The sequence below is a fragment of the Vombatus ursinus genome, unplaced genomic scaffold, assembly GCF_900497805.2.
Source record: "Vombatus ursinus unplaced genomic scaffold, bare-nosed wombat genome assembly UNPS02014812.1, whole genome shotgun sequence".
Lineage (NCBI taxonomy): Eukaryota > Metazoa > Chordata > Mammalia > Diprotodontia > Vombatidae > Vombatus > Vombatus ursinus.
In genome coordinates, this window is record NW_020954590.1 from 25,487,335 (window position 1) to 25,507,908 (window position 20,574).

General features: G+C 34.3%; 1 pseudogene; it reads right to left on the bottom strand.

The window, feature by feature from the left end:
• Positions 1 to 429: 429 nt before the first annotated feature.
• Positions 430 to 1,294, bottom strand: LOC114053881 (annotated as a pseudogene).
• Positions 1,295 to 20,574: the final 19,280 nt, after the last annotated feature.

Below are 20,574 nucleotides of genomic sequence, written 5' to 3' on the forward strand. Positions count from 1 at the left end.
TTGGTTTATAATTCTCCTACTTATAACCATGAAGTCTTCTTTCATTGTCCTTATCTCACCCCATTGTGTGGGTGTTATTTTTCTTAACAGCAGGCTGAGAATCCATTTGGAACTTATTGTAGAAATAAATGCTGCTAAACATTTTCTGCCAAACATATGATCAGTTTTCTTAGTAGTTTTGTCAAATAAGGAGGGCCATGGTTTTAAAAGTAGGTACTAAATGGGTGACTAGCATCAACTTTAAAAGTTACTACCAGAGTGGTGTTAATGTGGAACTGAAGCAACTCATTCTGCAAGTGAGAAAGGAAGTAGATCTGTGACCCTGGAAGGAAATGTATGAGGCAGCAATGGGCCTATATCATAAGACCTGGAAAGAAAGGTTCATTCTGGTTTGGGGAGTTTAGAGTTAATGAAATGGTTTTGGAAAAATTATAATGCTTGATGTCCAGTTTCAAGTAGCATGTTTTCCACATCAAACCTGCTGTTCTCAACATAGGCCTGGTACAACCACATAGATAAATAGCTTAAAATGAGATCCTGGTTCGTAGCATGGGTGAGCTCTTCCACAATGATGTGTTTGAGGAGTATTTCCTTCTTGTACATGTCTGAAAGTTTATGGGAGATTTCATCTCAAATTCCAAGTTCCTACAGAAGTAGGTAGTGGGCCATGTTTGATAATTTCCATTTCCACAATGGTAATTTTTCAGGTTACAAATTCCTTTAGGGGTTGATGTTAGCTTTTCCATTTTCACCTGTGCCTTAGTCAAGTTTTCCAAGGTGTCATGAAGTTCCTTGCACAACATCTCAAGTTCCTCATTATATTTTTTTAAAGTCAGGAAATAAGCAAGGATATTTTAAAAAATCAGGTTAATGTAAATAACTAATATTAATCAGAAGACTGACGAAATATGTTTTTTCACATATTGATTGTGTTTTTGGGGTGTGGAAGTGTGTCAATTTCACTTGCTTACTGTTTTTGTTACAAAGGATAGTGGGGGCAGAGATTACTATATAACATAATATATATATATATTATATATATTCCTCATTATATATATGTATCTTTTGAGAATTAAAGTCATAAGCAATACTGTTGCATTCTAGTTCTACCTTGTCTTCAGTAACTACACTGATTTTGATGTTTCTTATTTTGTTTGCAACAGAAAGCCCCATATTGTTGAGGTATTGAATTATACATTTCAATAGTAAATTGTTCCAATCTGCAGCATCGTCCTTTATTTGACAGATAAGACAGTTCTTTTGGAGTAATCATGCCAGAGTTCTTCACATCCATGACTTTAGCACCCAAGATCCAGCTCAGTGCAGGTCAGAGGAAGTTCCCCTTTCAGTTTTTAATGAGGAAAATACTGTATAAGCAAACCAGTGATTGAAGAATTTTTTTAAAAGACAAAAATATACTATTCTAATTATATTTTAAAAATAAAAATTTTTGCACTAAATAAATACATTTAGAATTAGAGAATATGTTAAATTGGAAATAGTCTTTGAAGCACATACCTATTACAAATATATGAAATCCAAGATATGTAAGTGAATGACAGAAATATATAATAAAGGGCCATTACTCAATAAATAAGTAGACAAATGATGTGAATAAGTAGCTTTTAAAAAGATAATATGCAATTTATAAACAATAATATTAAAATGTTTTGAATGAAGGATGATAAGAGAAATTAAATTTTAAAACTCTGGTGCATCAACATACTCATCTGACTCATAAAGATGATAAAACATTGAAATAATAACTTATATTGATTTTTGGAAGTCAGGCTTGAGGTTCTACATATAAAATACTTGGTTTACTTATTTTTTTTTGTGGTAACAAAAAAGTGGCTGCCTCTAGTTTAGAAAATTACTAAATATATGGTAGCAGATGAGTGCTTTGGAAGGTAATTGGACTCTAAGAAATGATGAATAATAGGTAATACAGAGAAACATGGAAAATATTTTGGGATGTGATACAGGATTCAAATATTATACACAATACTACAATAATATAAATGAAAATAACAATCATCAAACTCAAGATTCAAATTAGATATAGCTGCCTAATCTAAATACCAGAGAATGATAATTAAACTCACTTTATTCCTCTCACTAATAATGTGGTGATCTATGGCTATGCATTATTTCATGTACTGTCAGTTTCAATACTTACACTGGTTCATTTTGCATGGAAAGACCTACATGAACTGATGCAGAATGAATTAAGGAGAGCCAGAAAAACCTTAATAAAACAATGTAAACCAAAAGAAACACCACAACAGAAAAATCAAAAGTGAATGGTGTAAAATTACAAAGAACAAGCATCACTGGAAAGAAGAGATTTAAGGAGACAACTGACCTCACTTCTTTGTAGAAGTTGGAGGTAGGTCTTCCAGTGCTGTTAATTACTTATTTTTTTTCAGACTTTTTCAGTTTATTGATCAAATATACAGGTTTTTTTTCTATTTTGTTTTATATTTTGTCTTTTAAAAATACTATTTATTTTATTGGATAGTTCTCTGAGAGAGGTAGAGGGAGAAATACCAGAAGGAATTAATGGTGATATAAAAACAAAACACAGCAATCAAAAACTTTATTTAAAATGATAATAATCAGGATCCAAGATGGTGGAATAAGAAGTAAATTGCTCTCATTCTCCCTTATTGACCTCTGAAAGCCCAGAAAATATCACCCCAGGAAAAACCCTGGAACAGCTGAACCAGCAGAAAGATGGGATGTAGCAGTGTTGTAGCCCAGAAAGCTTGGGGGACAAACAAAAAAGGCCCCTCTCACTCTAGGGCAGGGGAACAGTACAGAGACATTCCAGCTAGCTAGTGGAAAACCCCTCCTCAGCATACCAAGGGGAGATCCTGAACCCCAGGCTGGTGGAGTAGGCAAGTAACAACACCAAGATCCGTGAGTGCCTCAGTACAGTCAGGTGAACTGGTGGAAACCAGTTTGAAAAACCTCCACATTCCATGGCATTCTCTGGCAGCCAAGTCTCCTGGTGCTTCAGCAAAGCTCTGGGAAGTACAACTCTAAGAGGTAAAGTTCCAGGATGAGAGACATCCCCCAGCAGTGAAATGTCTCCGTCCAAGGCCCAAGTGAGCAAGTGTCCTTCATGGGCCAGAATTCCCACCCCTACCTCTTAGAGTTCCAGTGTTGCTGATTCCACCCCAACACCAAGTAAGCTGCCAGAACCCTACAGCCTCCAACTGCCAGAACCTGAGGCCCCAACACACAAAGTCAATGACCAGGCCCAGTCTCCCAGCACAAGAAGCTTGGGCCAACACCCTCTGCTCTTCAGCAGAAGAGTTCATTTTTTTTAAACTCAGGAAATAAGCAAATATTATGAGCAAAAAGAAATGCACAATGACCATAGATTCTTATTATGGGGGGTCAAGGCAGAAATTCAGATGAGGACAACATTGTCAATATACCCACAACCAAAACCTCAAAGGAGAATATGAACTGGTCTCAAGACCAAAAAGCTTTTTAAAAGTCAAATAAGAGAGGTAGAAGAAACATTGGGAAAAGAAATGAGAGGTATGCAAGAGAGGATCAATAACTTGGAAAAAGGAAGGACAAAAATTAGCTATAGAAAACAAGTCCTTCAAAAATACAATTGGCCAACTGGAAAAAAAAAGTACGCCAAAACAACAACAACAACAACAACAGCAACAACAACTCCTTAAAAAAGCAGAATTGGCCAAATGGAAAAGGAGGGATAAAAACTCACTGAGGAGAAATCCTTGAAAAGTAAAATGGGCCAATTGGAAAAGGAGTTACAAAATCTAATAGAAGACAATTCATTAAAAATTAGAAAAAATGTAAAATATTAGAATTGGGCAGGTGGAAGCTAAAGACTCTATAAGAGAGTGAAAATCAATCAAACAGAAATGAAAGAATGAAACAATAGATGAAAACATAAAATACCAAATTGGCAAAACAACTGACCTGGAAAATAGATCCAGGAGAGATAATTAAAAAAAAAAAAAAAACATTGGCTTGCCTGAAAACCATGATGAGAAAAAGAGCCTGGAAAGCATTTTGCAGGAAATCATCAAGGAAAACTGCCCCGAGACCCTAAAACCAGACAGTAAAATAGTCATTGAAAGAATCCACCCATCACCTCCTGAAAGAGATCCCAAATTGAAAACACCAAGGAATATAGTAGTCAAATTCCAAAATTACCAGGTCAAAGAGAAAATACTGCAAGCAGCCAGAAAAAAAAAACAATTCAAATATCATGGAACAATAGTCAGGATTATGCAGGACCTTGCAGCTTCTATATTTAAAGATTGTAGGGCAAGGAATATGATATTCTGTATGGCAAAGGAGCTTAGATTACAATCAACATCAACTATGGAGGGAAATTAAGCATAATCTTTTAGGGGATGAGATGGATATTCAACATAATAGGAGACTTCCAGACTTTCCTGATGAAAAGAACAGAACTGAACAGAAACTTTGATCTTCAAATACAATGCTCAAGAGAGGCATTAAAAAAGGCAAAAAGGATAGGAAAAACAACAACATGTCATTAATAAGGGGAAACTGTTTACATGCTTATGAGGGAAGATGACACTTGAAACTATTTGAGAACTGTACTGTTATTACACCATTTAAAAGGGGTACACATAGAAAGAGGAGGGGGTATAAGTTGACTTTGATGAAATGATAAAAAAAATCTAAGTAAGTGGGTTAAGTGGATCTAAGTAAGTGGATTAAGTGGATCTAATTAAAGGATTGTACTGGGAGAAAAGGAAAGGAGGAGACAGACAAGGGTAAATTACATTACATGATAAGGCACAAAAACCTATTACAGTACATGGAAAGAAGGGAGAGAGATGAGCATTGTTTGAACATTACTCTCATCAGATTTGCCTTAAAAAGGACATAACACAATCAGTAAGGTACAGAAATCTAACTTATCCTATAGGAAGTAGGAGGGGAAAGGGAAAAGTAAAGGGAGGGGGCTAATAGAAAGGACAGCAGATTGAGGGAGGCTATGGTCAAAAGCAAAACACTAGTGTGGAGGAAAAGGAGAAAGGCAAGCATAAAAGAGGGGTGGAATAGGAAGGAGAGAAAGAAACAGATAGTGATCATAACTGTGAATGGGATGTACTCTCCCATAAAATGGAAACAGATAACAGAATGGATTAAAAACCACAATCCTACAAATATGTTGTTTACAAGAAACACATTTGAAATGGAGAGATACACATAGTGTTAATGTAAAGGGCTGGAGTAGAATATATTATACTTCAGCTGAAGTAAAAAAAGCAGGGTTCTCAATCCTGATCTCAGACAAAGCTAAAGCAGAAATAGATCTTATTAAAAGAGATAAGGAAGGAAACTACATTCTGCTAAAAGGCACCATAGACAATGAAGTAATATCATTATTAAGCATACATGCAACAAGTGGTATAACATCCAAATTTTTAGAGGAGAAGTTCATGGAGTTACAGGAAGAAATAGACAGCAAAACTATACTAGTGGGGGACCTTAACCTCCCTCTCTCTCAACTAGATAAATCTAACCACAAAATAAACAAGAAAGAAATTAAGGAGGTGAATAGAATTTTAGAAAAGTTAGGTATGATAGACCTCTGGAAAAATTGTATGAGGATAGAAAGGAAAATATTTTTTTTTCTCAGTGGTATGTCACAATTACACAAAAATTGACCATATATTAGGAAATAAAAAACTAACAATCCAATGTAGAAAGGCAGAAATATTAAATGCATCCTTTTCAGATCATGATATATTAACATTATATGTGATAAAGGGCCATGGAAGGATAGCCTGAAATTAATTGGAAACTAAATAATCTAATCCTAAAGAATTAATGGGTCAAGCAACACATCGTTAAAACAATCAATAATTTCATCCAAGAGAATGACAATAATGAGACAACCTACCACAACTTATGGAATGTAGCAAAAGCAGTTCTTAGGGGAAGTTTTATATCTCTCAATGCTTACATGAATAAAATAGAGAAAAAAAGAGATCAATGAATTGGGCATGCACCTAAAAAAAAAATCTAGAAAAAGGACAAATGAAAAATCCCCAGTTAAATACCAAATTAGAAATACTGAAAACCAAAGGAGAAATTAATAAAATTGAAATTAAGAAAACTATTGATCTAATAAATAAAACTAAGAGCTGGTTTTATGGAAAAAACAATAAAATAGAAAAATCTTTGGTTAATTTAATTAAAAAGAAGAAAGCCAAATTACCAGTATCAAAAATGAAAAGGATGAATTCATCACCAAGGAGATGAAATTAAAACAATAATTAAGAGATATTTTGCCCAAATATATGCCAACAAATTTGACAATCTTAGTGAAATGGATGAATATTTACAAATATATGTATATATATACATGTATATATTCATATATATGTATATATGTGTCTATATATATATATATATATATATATTATTGCCCAGAATAACAGAAGAGGAAGTAAAATAATGAAATTAACCCATCTCAGAAAAAGCAATTGAACAAGCCATCAATGAACTCCCTAGGAAAAAATCTCCAGGGCCAGAAGGATTTGCAAGTGGATTCTATTAAACATTTAAAAACAGTTAATTCCAATAGTATATAAACTATTTGGGAAAATAGACAAAGAAGGAGTCTTACCAAATTATTTTTAGGATGCAAATATGGTGCTGATACCTAACCTGAGAAGAGTCAAAACAGAGAAAGAAAATTATAGACCAATTTCCCTAATGAATATAGATGCAAAAATGTTAAGTAACATATTAGCAAATAGATTACAGCAACTTATTATGAGAATAATACATTCTAGACAAGTAGGATTTATACCAGGAATTCAGGGCTGGATAAATATTAGGAAAACTATCAGCATAATTGATCCTATCAACAACAAAACTGACAGAAATCAAATGATTATCTCAATAGATTCAGAAAAAGCTTTTGACAAAATACAACACCCATGTTATTAAAAACACTAGAGAGCATAGGAATAAATGGAGTCTTCCTTAAAATGATATGTAGCATCTACCTAAAATCTTGAGCAAGCATTATATGTAATGGGGACAAACTAGAAACACTTCCAATAAGATCGGGGTGAAACAAGGATGTCCGTTATCACCACTGTGGTTCAATATGGTAATAGAAATGTTAGCTTTAGCAATAAGAGAAGAAAAAGAAATTGAAGGTATTAGAATAGGCAAAGAAGAAACAAAGCTATCCCTCTTTACAGATGATATGATAATATACTTAGAGAATCCTAGAGGATGAAGTAAAAAACTACTTGAAATAATAAACTTTAGCAAAGTTGCACAATATAAAATAAATCCACATAAAACATTGGCATTTCTTTATATTACCAACAAAGTGGAACAGCAAGAGATAGAAAGAGAAATCCCATTTAAAGTTACTGTAGACATAAAATATTTAAGAATGTACATGCTGAAAGAACCCCAGAACTGCTGCTGATTGAAGTGAGCAGAACCAGGAGAACGTTGTACACAGTAACAGCCATGTTGTGTGCTGAGTAACTTTTATGGACTTAGCTCTTCACAGCAATGCAAGGATCTAAGATATCTCCAAAAGTCTCATGCCGGAAGATGCTATCCATATCCAGAGAAAGAACTACAGAGTTTGAATGTAGATAGAAGTATACTATTTGCTCTTTTTTTTCTTCTGTTTTGTTTTGTTTCTTCTTTCTTGTGGTTCCTCCAGATGGTTCTGATCCTTCTCTCCAACATGATTTAAATGAATATATATTTCATAGGAATATATATTTCATAGGAATATATATGTAGAGTCTTTGTCAGATTGCATGCTGTCTTGGGGAGGGAGGCAGGAAGGAGTGGGAGAAAATTTAGAACTCAAAAGCTTATGGAAGTGATTATTGAAACCTAAAAATAAACAACTTAATTAACAAACCATATAAATTAAAATGATAATAACTGGCATTTTTATGTTGTTTTAAAGTTTACAAAGAACTTGACATATACTATCTCACTAGATCATCACAAAAACCTTGTGGGGTAGGTGCTGTTATCCCCATTTGGCAGATGAGGAAACCGAGACCGAGAGAGATTAAATGATTTACCTAGGGTCACACAGCTAGCAAGATTCAGACCTAGATATTCCTGACTCTAGATTCAGTGTTCTATTCACTGTACCATCTAGCTACTTCAAAAAACATTTACACTTTAAAAAAAAATCACTAGAAACAAGCACCCACAAAAAAATTCAACAGAGAATATCATGGTTTCCTGTGGTAGTTTAGTTGATATAAATAAACCACCACATTAAGTGGAAAAAATGTTTTAAAAACTATTTGATCTTTTCCATCAGGAAGATATTGCAGCCAACGATAGCACTGATTTAGAAGATAAATTTGTCTACAAAATCTTATGAGAGATGGCAGAAAATGATGTATGGTATTGTCCCATAGAACAGAAAGAAAAAACACCTTTTTACAAAATGCTTGGTAAGAAGCCAAAGCAAGTTACATTATCCTGGAAACATTGAATGATGAAACTAGAAAGAGCTTTTTTAATGAGCAAAAAATGAGATACATCAATATTTTTACAACAAATACTTTTCTCTATCAATGGCAATGACAATATCACCTTTGTACCCCAACATTGAAGTCCTTGATGAGCTATATGAAGATGTAAAGATCGTCCCAAAGGAAAATGAGTTGAGCAGTTTGACATGACCAAGTATACTCAAAAGATGTCTTTCTTGAAGGCAGTACAGTAAGAGGGAAAAATAAACATGTGCAGGGTAAAGAACCTTGAATTTGGAAACAGAAGACCTCAGTTCAAATCCTGACTCATCTAGTTACTACCTATGTAGTTTTGACTATGTCAGTCTCTCAGGATCACAGTTACATCATCTGGAAGAGAAGGGTTTTGGACTAAATGTCCCCTAAGGTGCTTTCCAGGTTTAAATTTATGATCCTATTACCAAACTATTTGAAATAATCACAAACCTTGTTAAAATGGATGAATAGGTAAATTAATTGGATAAAAATTAATGTAGGTAAACAGGAAAGAATACTGAAGACTCACATCTCATATACTTCTTATATCATACTGAGATACTAATTTATAAATATCTTGAGAGTATATTTGATGAGAGTATGGAAAAAATGGTCAAATTTTTGTAAATTATAGTCTACAACAGTCTTCATCTTTGTGGTCAAACCAAAGTTACGAAGTCCCACTTGGTTTGTTGTTTATAAGTTATTTAAAAAGTTTGATATAGTAAAATAAAATACTACTTTAAATGTCCTATAGAAGATTCATTGAAAGATGTAGCAATAAAATGGATTCTCTTTAATGACCCACTGAATATTTTGAATGATTCAAAAAAGAAAGATATATGCTTAATGACATTTGGCACTTTCATTAACTTATCAATAATCATTTATGAAGCAGATACTATGTGCTAGACTCAATGACAATAATTTAAGATACAAAGACAAATATTAAAGAGTCCCTACTCTCAGGAATAGAAAAAAAATGTTTGCTTATGAATACATACAAAAAATATTGATCTTAAATACATGGAAGGTTGGGAAAGGAAACAATAAAATTGGGTGGGGGAGAGGGTGGTAAAAAAAGCAATCATGAAGATGGTAATTAAGAGAAATTGTTAAGAAAATATGGATTCTTAGAGACAGAAATGAGGAGGGAGCACATTACAATCATGGAGGAACAGTTTATATAATGCATCAGAGAAAAGAGATGTGTGGGAACATTTTTGTCTGTTTGGCTAGTTTGTAGAGTTCATAAATATGACTAATAAACTTGTAAAGGTAATTTTGAGCCAGATTGTTAAGGGTTTTGAATGCCGGATAAGGAAATTTGTATTTATTCCTAGAGGCAATAAGGAAACATGGGTTTGTTTGTTTTTTGAATAGAGTAGCGACATGGTAAAACTTCTGTTTTAGGGAAATGATTTTGGCATCTATATGGAAGATGGATTGGAGAGGAGAAACCTGAGACAGGGAGATAAATTAAGAAGTTATTGCAACAGTCCAGGTAAGTAGTGATTAGTCCCTGTACAGTAGTATATTAGTTTACTTTAATATAGCAATAACTGTACTTTGAATAGCATAGGCCCAAAAGATGCTGTGGAGTTTGGCTTGGCAAATTATTCATCAGAGTGAGGAGACAAGAAACACTCCAATGTTAGAATCTTGTGTAACTGAAAAGAAAGATGACCAAATAGATGACTAAAGTAGGGAAATTCAAAAGAGGGATTGGATTGATAGGAGGAAAGATAATTAATTCTGTTGGGGATTGATGAGTTTGAGGTACTTATGTAACATCCAGTTCAAAGTTTTGCAGTCAGCAGTCATGAAAGTTGGCCTCCACAGAGTCAAAATTTAAGAAGGGATGCCCTATGGTAAGATCTTCTAGAGGTTTCAGTTTATGGATGATATTGTGCTGACTTCATCACTATCTGGAACATTGCATCAACTTGTAAATGAATTTGATGATCACTTAATTATGGGCCTAAGATGCCCCTAGACAAATGCAAGTGAATGAAGAATGTCTATTATTCAGTCTATGACCTACAGTTGTATAGATGGTTTATAAACTGGTCTAGACAACAAATATATATTGAACAAACACTGAAGACTGACAACAAATTGGACACAGAATTTAGTAGGATGAAGAGAATAAGATATGTTATTATTTGGAAATTTGTACAGTGCTTTTAGTGACTCGAAGTTCCTTCCTGAATTAAAGATCCATCATTACCACCAAACGTAACATCAATCTTATTCTAGCAATGTTGTTAGTTATAATATAGAACAGTCCCTGATAAGTTAAATTTGAGAGTCACCCAAAGGCAATGTGGAAGTACATAGTGATTGTAACTGTGATGGTTGTTGTCCTTCATATCTCGAAGAAGACCAAAATGATATCACTATGTTAGGTCAAGTTACAGCGTGTCCATATGTGTCTGATTGTTACTATAATGCAGCCTATCACCAATAAAGAAATCTTTAGGAATAACAATGTAAAAGAAATCATCAAAATGATGTATGACTAGAAAAACACATGTCAATCTCATAGCAAGGGCAAAAGTTCACTGATGAACAGTCTCTATGCTTCAATGGCATCCATATGTTGTTGATACATCTGCGCAAAGACCACCAGCAAATTGTATGAATCCCATAAAGGGTACTTAAAGGAAAGCCTAGATGAGAGTCATCTAGAATAAGAAGACTTTGATGGGTTTCAATCTGAATGGTTGAAAGGAGTACACTTATCCATGAGATCAGTGATCCTTCGTTGTATCAGAGAAATACATGTCTTACCATATCTGCTAGAGTGTTAGAATTGGGAAGGCAAGGACCAAATCTTACTTATCTTTGAATGTCTCTCAGTGCCTACCATAGTATATTATATATGGTAGTCTCTAAGGGACTAAGTGTGTGTGTGCATGTGTGTGTATGTGTGTATGTGTGTGTGCATATGTGTGTATGCATGTTTTGCCTTTTTTTTTAATCCTAGAGCTTAGTAGAATGTTTGGAAAATAGTAGTCTTAATAAATGCTTGTAGACTAATTGGAACCTTATAAATATTTTTAATAGTTGGATGAATCATCTAATGATTGACCTAGAGACATAAGCATTGTAATTAGTTAACCATTCGATATATGGTCCACTGTCACAATCAGATACTAAAGGAAAAGCCAGTTAACCAGCATGTGACAAGAAAAAAGAAAAGATAGTATCATAACAAGACAATTGGCTCAGAGTCTAAGGACCTGGTCAATGCCTGTTTATCATGCTTCCTTATCTGTATGACCTTGGATAAGTCACTTTAGCTCCCATTTGTAAAATGAAAGATTTGGAATAGATAGCCTTTGAGTTCTCTTCCAGTTCTATTTCTGGGATTCTTACTATCTATGATCCTATCAAAGGAATATAGGTTAAGTTTTGATGAAAGAATGAGGGGGAAAAAAGAACAAATCTAGAGCCAGGATAGTTGATTAGTATCTACTAAATGGTCTTAAAGCTTTACTTGATAAAGCTACAAATCCATTGTTGCCAATATGTCCATTACTGTTTTTTTAAAATCTGTTCCAAAGATTTTCTGTGAGAAAGAGAGCAAAGGAAACAGCTATACTTTCTACCTTATTTCACTTATTGATTTTTACCAAAATATCCCTCCTTGCACTGAACTTCCACCATCCAAAAGACATGAATGACAAGGCTTCTCACTCAACCCCCAGGCTTCTCAAAAAAAAAAAGTTTCAAGGACATAATCAAGAAAATAGCTTTGGTAGGTGCCAAAACAGAGGGCAAATGATGCTCTGGATGCCAGACACAGAACAGGGGCTACAAATTATAGGAATATAGGAAGATTGGATGGAAGGACTAATCAAAGGATAGCCTCTGCTTACCTCTTTGTTATAATTTTACCTAGGGCTATCTATATGACCTTAAAATGCAACAAACACATTGTCAGTTATAAGTGGAAAACAATGGTAATTTATTCATGTTGATATATATATATATTAACATGGATAATACATATTTGTGTACTGTATATGTATATAGATATACTATTTATGTGTGTATACTTAATATTGTGCATATATACACACATATGTATGCATATATAATCAAATGACTATTACACATACATACACATAAATGTTTGTGTATATATGTATTACATACACACATAGATACAGATATATACTTACATAAATGTGCATATATGTGAAGATACATATATTCCATGAGTGGAACAAGGGAGGAAGTGAGGAGGCATAGCTGTTTCCTGTACTTTCCTTACCTGGGTAGAGAGGAACATATACTACATATATGTGAATATATTATATAATATACACACCGATAAATACGTACAGATATATACACATATGTATACATGTGTACTGCATCTAGATATGTGTGTATACATACATATATACATACACACACTTATATGTGCATATGTGTATAATACAGGCCTGGCCTTTGAATTTCTGATATTGTGTTGTGTTAGATTGTTAAGGATTATGGGACAGCTCAGTCTGTTTGTTACCCACAGAAAAAGTGTATATAATATGACAGAATTTAGACATGGAACAAACCTTTAAAGGCTCTTCATTTTGTAGATGAAGAAACTAAGTTCCAAAAAAATAAAGTAGCTTGTCCAAGGCCACACAGTTGGAAGTAATACAATTAGAATCCAATCCCAGTTCATGTGATGTCAGACTAAGTACTCTATTAATCAGTGTTGTCTAAACCCTTTCTATAATATTTATTGTTGTTGTTGTTGTTGTTACTACTGATACTGTTTGGTTGGTTGTTGTCCTTTGTTCTCGAAGAGGACCAAAATGACATAATTATGCTAGAGTCAAGTTACAGCATATCGGACTATAGTTGATCAGACCAGCACAAGGTCGAAATGTATGACCACAGGTTGGGCACAAATAGTTTCTGTGAACATTTGGAGTGGATTTTCTAAATTTGTGCATCTTGCATTTCCTTTAAGCTGTTTCAATTCTGCTTTGCTCATAGAGTACAGCACCTTCTCTGATGTGAGCACGCCATGTTGAGTGGTCCTGTGCTAGTCTTCCATGTCACACAATCAATTCAAAAGATCTTAAGAGACACCTTGAGATTGTCCTTGTATCCCTTCTTCTGATCACTTTGTGAATGCTTGCGCTGTGTAAGTTCTCCATAAAATGATCTTTTTGGCAAGCGTACATTTTACATTTGAACAATGTGGCCAGCCCATCAGAGTTGCACTTTCTGAAGCAGTTTGAATGTTTGGCAGTTTAGTTCAAGAAAGGACCTCAGTGTCTGGTATCTTATCCTGCCAGGTGATCTTCAGAATCTTCCTAAGACAATTCAAATGGAAGCAATTAAGTTTACTACTATGGTTTACTATTATTACTACTATTACTACTACTACTACTACTAGTACTATGATTATGACTACGACTACGACTACAACTACACTACTACTACTACTACTAATGATAATAATAATAACATGACCTTTTCACATATTAGATTCCCCCCATTCTCATGTTAAGGAACTGGATTTTCCTCTAATTTATAGTCAAGTTACAAATGGTAGAAAAAAATAAGATCAGTTCCTACTTAAAAAGACGAGGTTATTCAGGGTCGATAACATAACTTCTATTCTCTTTTTAATGAAGAAAACTCCATACAAAATCATCATGAGGGGTAAATCATTTGTTTTTAAAAGATCCTAAATAATCTCTCCTCTAACACATATATATTTACTAATTATTATGAAAATATATTTGGCTTTTAGCACTTATAATGTTTATGTATGGAAATAGTTTTAGAAATGAAATGCTACAGGCTTTTGTTTGAATTGATATTATGTAGATTGCAGTAGTACTGAACCTCTAAATGCCAAATGAAAAGTAATGATAAACACTGTGGCCTGAATTACATACATAACCCTATTTTCTGGTGAGCCCTTGCTGAACTCACAGTGCAACATGGCAAATCCCATACACTGCCACCATGACTAGCTTTTGAAAAATGTAAAATACAGTTTATTATTCTCAGCTATGCATTTCATATTTTTTATAGACCAGCTCATTTTTGTCTCTGCTGCAAAATACCTTAAAAGGTAACATGGCATTGTGACGATAGGGGTGTGTGTGTGTGTGTGTGTGTGTGTGTGTGTTGTGTAAGGGAGGGTGGATTGGTAATTTATTACACCAGTTAATCTTGTAAAATTGCCCTCTGGATGTAATAATTTGTTATTATTTTATTAGGCTTTCTTCTGCATGCTGTGTTTATCATAAAGATGTCAGCATTGTGATGCCTAGCAACCATTACAATGTTCTGGAGGTGTTTGCATACATTTTCCTGAGGGAGAGATCTGCTTGGTCCCTGCTTGGGAGAGCTGTCAGTGGATTCTGATGTATGTAGGATAAAAGGAGTCCCTGCTGCAGACTCCAATAAGCTCGAGTCACGGCCTGAAAGCACTGACTTGGGCATCACTATGCTGTGTTAGAAAATGTGTCAATTATCAGATGGACTGCCTAAGGGGATCGCCTGGGTCTTGGCCATAAAACCATCAAGACTGAGGGGGGAAAAATTGATGAGGAAGTAAGTTGAATTAATTGATAACAAGGAGGCTTATATGTTGAATATTCATTACAGGCAAGACCCTGAAATTTATGTCTCTGAACGTTTTTTTTAGGATCCCTTTCCCCTCCATCACCACCTTCACCCATTTTAAAAACCAACAGTAACCCTCCTTACCTTCCTTGACATAAATGTATGTTTAACTAGCATTTTAGTCACTTCCTAAAAGCCAGGAGGTAGTTTACAAACTAGTCAAGAAGCCATAAAAATAAAAATAAAGTCATGCTAATATTGTTTTAGCTGTTTTGCTATTATTGCAATTCTTAATATACTGTGCAACGGTTTATATGTGAATACAGTGGGGACCACTTAAATGGGTAGCCTTAGGGCTTGAGTCATGAAAGCTTTATGTAGGTTTCTATGGACTTTACTCATGATAGGGAAAGAATGGCATAGGTGTGTCTGAATATATGTATGTATGTATGTATGTATGTATGTATGTGGGAATGGGAGGTTGGAGTAATTTCACAACTGTCTACTCACCGAAGTATGAATTCACCTCTCATCGCAGAATTACAGGGAAAAGGCTCATATCAGAAGAGTATGATTCTAACATAGCATCCTTTATGGACATGAGTATAATTATTTGTCAGTTTAGCTGTCCTCACCAAGTCTAAACAGCCAGTCAATTTTATGGCAGGAGGGGAAAAGAAACTGTATAATTCTGTTTAATTTTTTTTTAAAAGAAAATGATCCAACAAATTGGTTGATTCTTTGTCTGAATCTCCTACTTGTTTGCATTGACCAATCAATCCGAGAAGATGGTCATTTAGTGAGAGCCACACACAAGAAAAATGGTAGATAAGCCTTAAATTCTTCATGTGCAAATTAAAAATATAGCAACTGAAAAAAATATGTCATTTTCCATTGGGGATAAGGACAGTGGACAGTAGCTCATACATCTTTTTAATGATTGACAAAAATTCTTTTGCTTATTTTACAGTAAGTAACCTATAAAGTGCTTAGCACTATAAAGGAACATATAAAAAGACACAGCTGTTGCTCACTTGGAACTTATTGGGTAATATATTCTTTTATAATGATAATGATCATTACAGTGATCATAACAATGGGTTATATTTTCCCCAGTATGAATTCTCTCTTTGCACTTGCCATTTTCATTGAAGGTAAAGGCAATTTTGTGCATTACGAGAGAGCCAGACCAGCAAAACCAACTCCCTTAGAAATATTTCTATAATATCTTTCATTCTTAGAACTCACAGAATCAGAGAACATATAATCCAGACACATAAGGAAAGTAAAAAGGTCAAGTGACTTATTCAAGATCACTAGAACTTGATTGCCTGACTCCCAATTCAATGTCATTACCATTGTATACCAAATAGTTATAACAATGGCTCACATTTAAAGGTTTTAAGAATTGTAAATATTATAGAAATATTTTGTCATCACCCTTTACCATACCTAATAGACTTTTATGGTTTTCAATCTCCTTTATGAATAATATCTTAATTGTGTCTCAAAGTGTGAAGGAGATGTTATTTTCCCCATTTTGCAAATAACAATACTAAGGTTAATAGCAGCTAAGCAAATTTGCCCAGGATTGTACAATGACTTATCTGAGGCAGAATTCAAACTCAGGTCTTCTTCACCACAAGACCAGCATTCTTACTATGCCATGCTGCCATCTCTATCCCAAGGAAAGAAGGAGACAAGTAGCCATATTGGGATATGCCCCTCATGAGACTCTGTTTCACCAATTTTTAATATTTTACTATATCTTGAGGTTTCAAGAACAATTTTTTTAAGTTACAGCCTCTGTAGAATCATGAGCATATTCCTGAGTTTATAATTTTGTTTAATTTGTTTCAGCGGTAACACATATATATGTATGTATGTATATGTGTGTATGTATGTGTATATACATATATAAAGTACTTTCATTGATCCTTAAAATAACCATTTGAACATTGCAGCATAAACATTATTATTTATATTTTATAATTAAAAGAAAGAGGCTGAGAAAGTCTGTGGTACTGTGCCCTAATTAAGGTATTATAGCTATTTAAGTGAGAAAGCAGGATTAAAATCCAAATCCTGAGCGCAAGTTCAATGTCATTACAGTTATACTAGTCTTCCTCTAAGGCCACTAAATGGACTACTAAAATATGACTAAAAAAGCATCCATTCAAAAAATACTTAGCAAGTACTAAGCAAAGTATGCTTAGTTTGTTTGTACAAGCAAATACATTACCCTGTGATGTATGAGGGCATCTGCATAAGGAGTAGCTTTGAATTCCTAGTTTTATTATATGCTAGATGTAAGAAAAGACAAAAAAAAGGTCACAACACCCAAATTACACTGAAAGCAGAAATCCTTTATCTAATATCTCCAACAAATAATCCCTTTGGCAAGCACTAGTTGAGTTGAAGAGATCACTACATTTGTAAGTAAATGCATTCCGATTTTTGACAACAAAAAGTCCCAAGAAGTTTCTTATCACATGGAACTAAAGTTTACAAGTTGCTCAAATTCAGAGAGCCCCAAAAGATGTAGCACATTTTTAAACCTTGTTAGCTTTAGTAGCTTAAAATTGCACTGTGATGTTTGGGATACCCTGTATTTGAAGATAGCTATTATGAGCCTTTTAAATTTTTCATTCTCTGAGGTCAATTTCTTTCTTCCTTTTTTTGTAATTGCTTATTTGTTTTTGACATTCATTTTTATTTTGAGTTCCAAATTTCCTCCCTTTCCTCCGTCCCTCCTCCACCCATTGCGAAGACAAGCAGCATAATACCCGTTATACACAGGAAGTCATGCAAATAATATTTGAATATTAACCATATTTCATCGAGTAAAAAGCACAAAAAACAAAGTGGATAAATTGCACAAAGAATTCATCATTTCTTTCTTTGAAGGTGGATCTTATTTTTCATCACGAATACTTTGGAATTGTCATAAATCATTGTCTTGATCAGAGTAGCTAAGTTTTTCACAGTTGATTATCATTACAATATTGCTGTTACTGTGTACGATGTTTTCCTGGTTCTCCTCATTTCACTCTGCATCAGTTCATATGTTTTTTTTTCTGAAACCATTCTGAATTCTGTCATTTCTTATAACATAATAATATTCCTTCTAAATCATATACTACCACTTGCTCCACCATTCCCCAGTTGATGGGTATCCCCTTAATTTCTAATTCTTTGCCACCACAAAAAGTTGCTAAAAGTATTTTTTTTTACATATAGTTGCTTTTTCTTTTATCTCTTTGAGTATTGTAGGGGTATTGTTGGGTCAAAGAGTATGCACAGTTTTCTAGTTCTTTGGGAGTAGTTTGAAATTGTTCTCTAGAATGGTTGGATCTAAACAGTTAACTGTAAGACCATTACAAGAATAATGCCCCTAAAATCCTTTCCTTTCGAGCAGAAGAAGAAAAGGACAGCAAAGATGTTCTAGTGTTGTCCCAATATCAAGGTTATGCAACAGAATCTGTTTCTCAAAGCAAACTCAAGATTTTATAAGAATCAATCAATAAATAAACATTTATTAAAAACCTATTATGTGTCAAGCACTGTACTAAGCCCTGGGGTATAAAAAAAGGCAAAAGACAGTCTTTGCCCTCAAGGAGCTTATAATCAAATGGAAGATACAACATGCTAACATATACACATATTATAGATATGTAGACATATATGTATATATGTATATACACGTAGATATATAACTATGTACAGGATAGTTTAGTTTACTTTTTCTTTTTTAAAAAAGTATGTTTTTATTTATTTCATTAGACATTTCCCAATTACGTGCAAAACATTTTTAACAATCATTCTAAAAATTTTTGAGTTCCAAATTATCTTTCTTCCTCCTGCCCTTTCCTCCTCCTTGAGAAGGCAAGTGATTTAATGTTGATTATACATGCAAAGTCATGCAAAATATATTTCCATATTAGCCATGTTGCAAAAGAAAACACAAAATAAAATAACAAAAATAAACAGCATAAAAAAAGTTAAGTTTTGATTTGCATTCAGAGTTCATCAGTTTTCTCTTTGAAGGTATATAGTGTTTTTCATCATAAGTCCTTTGGAATTGTCTTGGATCATTGTCTTGCTCAGAGTAGCTAAATCACAGTTGATCATCCTCACAATATTGCTGTTACTGTGTACAATGTTCTCCATGTTCTGCTTACTTCACTTTGCATCAATTCATATCATGATTTTTCTGAAACCATCCTGCTCATCATTTCTTATAGCACAATAGTATTCCATCAACTTCTTTGTCTTTTCTCCAATTGATCTCCTTGATCTCCAATTCTTTGCCACCACCTTATTCTTGCCACCCATTGGGACTACTGCAGAAATCTCCAAACAGGCAAGATTCTCTGTGCACTCCAGTTCATCCTTTACATCCTGCCAGATGGATCTTCTTTATGCATTGATCTGGTGATAAGATCATTGATCCATTATACATCTAGAGCCAATGATTCTCCTAAAGTGCAGGTGCAATCTCTCTCTCTCTCTCTCTCTCTCTCTCTCTCTCTCTCTCACTCACTCTCTCTCTCTCTCCCTCTCTCTCACACACATACACACACACACACACACACATACAACTCTCAGTAAACTTCAGTGGCTTTGAAATGCCTCCAGGATCATATACAAAGTGCTCTGTTTGGCATTCAAAATCCTTTATAACCTAGCCCTCCCAGTCTTCTTTCATGTTATACCCCACAATATTCTCTTTGATCTAGTGACATTGTTCTCCTGACTGTTCCTTGAAAAAGACACTCTTTTTTTGTTGGTGAGGCAATGAGGGGTTAAGTGACTTGCCTAGGATCACACAGTTAGTAAGTGTCAAGTGTCTGAGGTCAGATTTGAACTCAGGTCCTCCTGACTCCAGGGTCTGTGCTCTATCCACTGAACCACCTAGCTTCCCCCAACAAGACACCCTTGCCTGAAATGCCCTCCTTCTTCCACTCTAACTACTGACTTTAACTCCCAAGTAAAATTCCACATTTTACAGGAAGCCTTTACCAACTCCATTTAATTCTAATGCCTTCCCTCTCTTAATTATTTTCTATTTATACTGTATATATTTTGCTTTGTATATATTTGTTTGCATGTTGTCTCCCCCATTAGACTGTAAGCTTCTTGAAGGTAAGGACTATATTTTGCCTCTTTTTATAATCCCAGTGCTCAGTACAGTGCCTGGCACATAGTAGGCACTTAATAAATGTTTATTGATTGATTGATAGAGTATAACATGAAGGAGTTGGACTAAATGACCTCTAAGTTTCCTCCTGGTTCTAGATGAATAGTTTAGCTTATACAGAGGGAAGGCATTAGGCTTAAAAGAGACTGGGAAAATCATACTGTAAAAGATGGGGATTTCTTGTTGTTTGCCTTTTGTTTCAAAGAGGACTAATGACATTAGGAGGGTGAT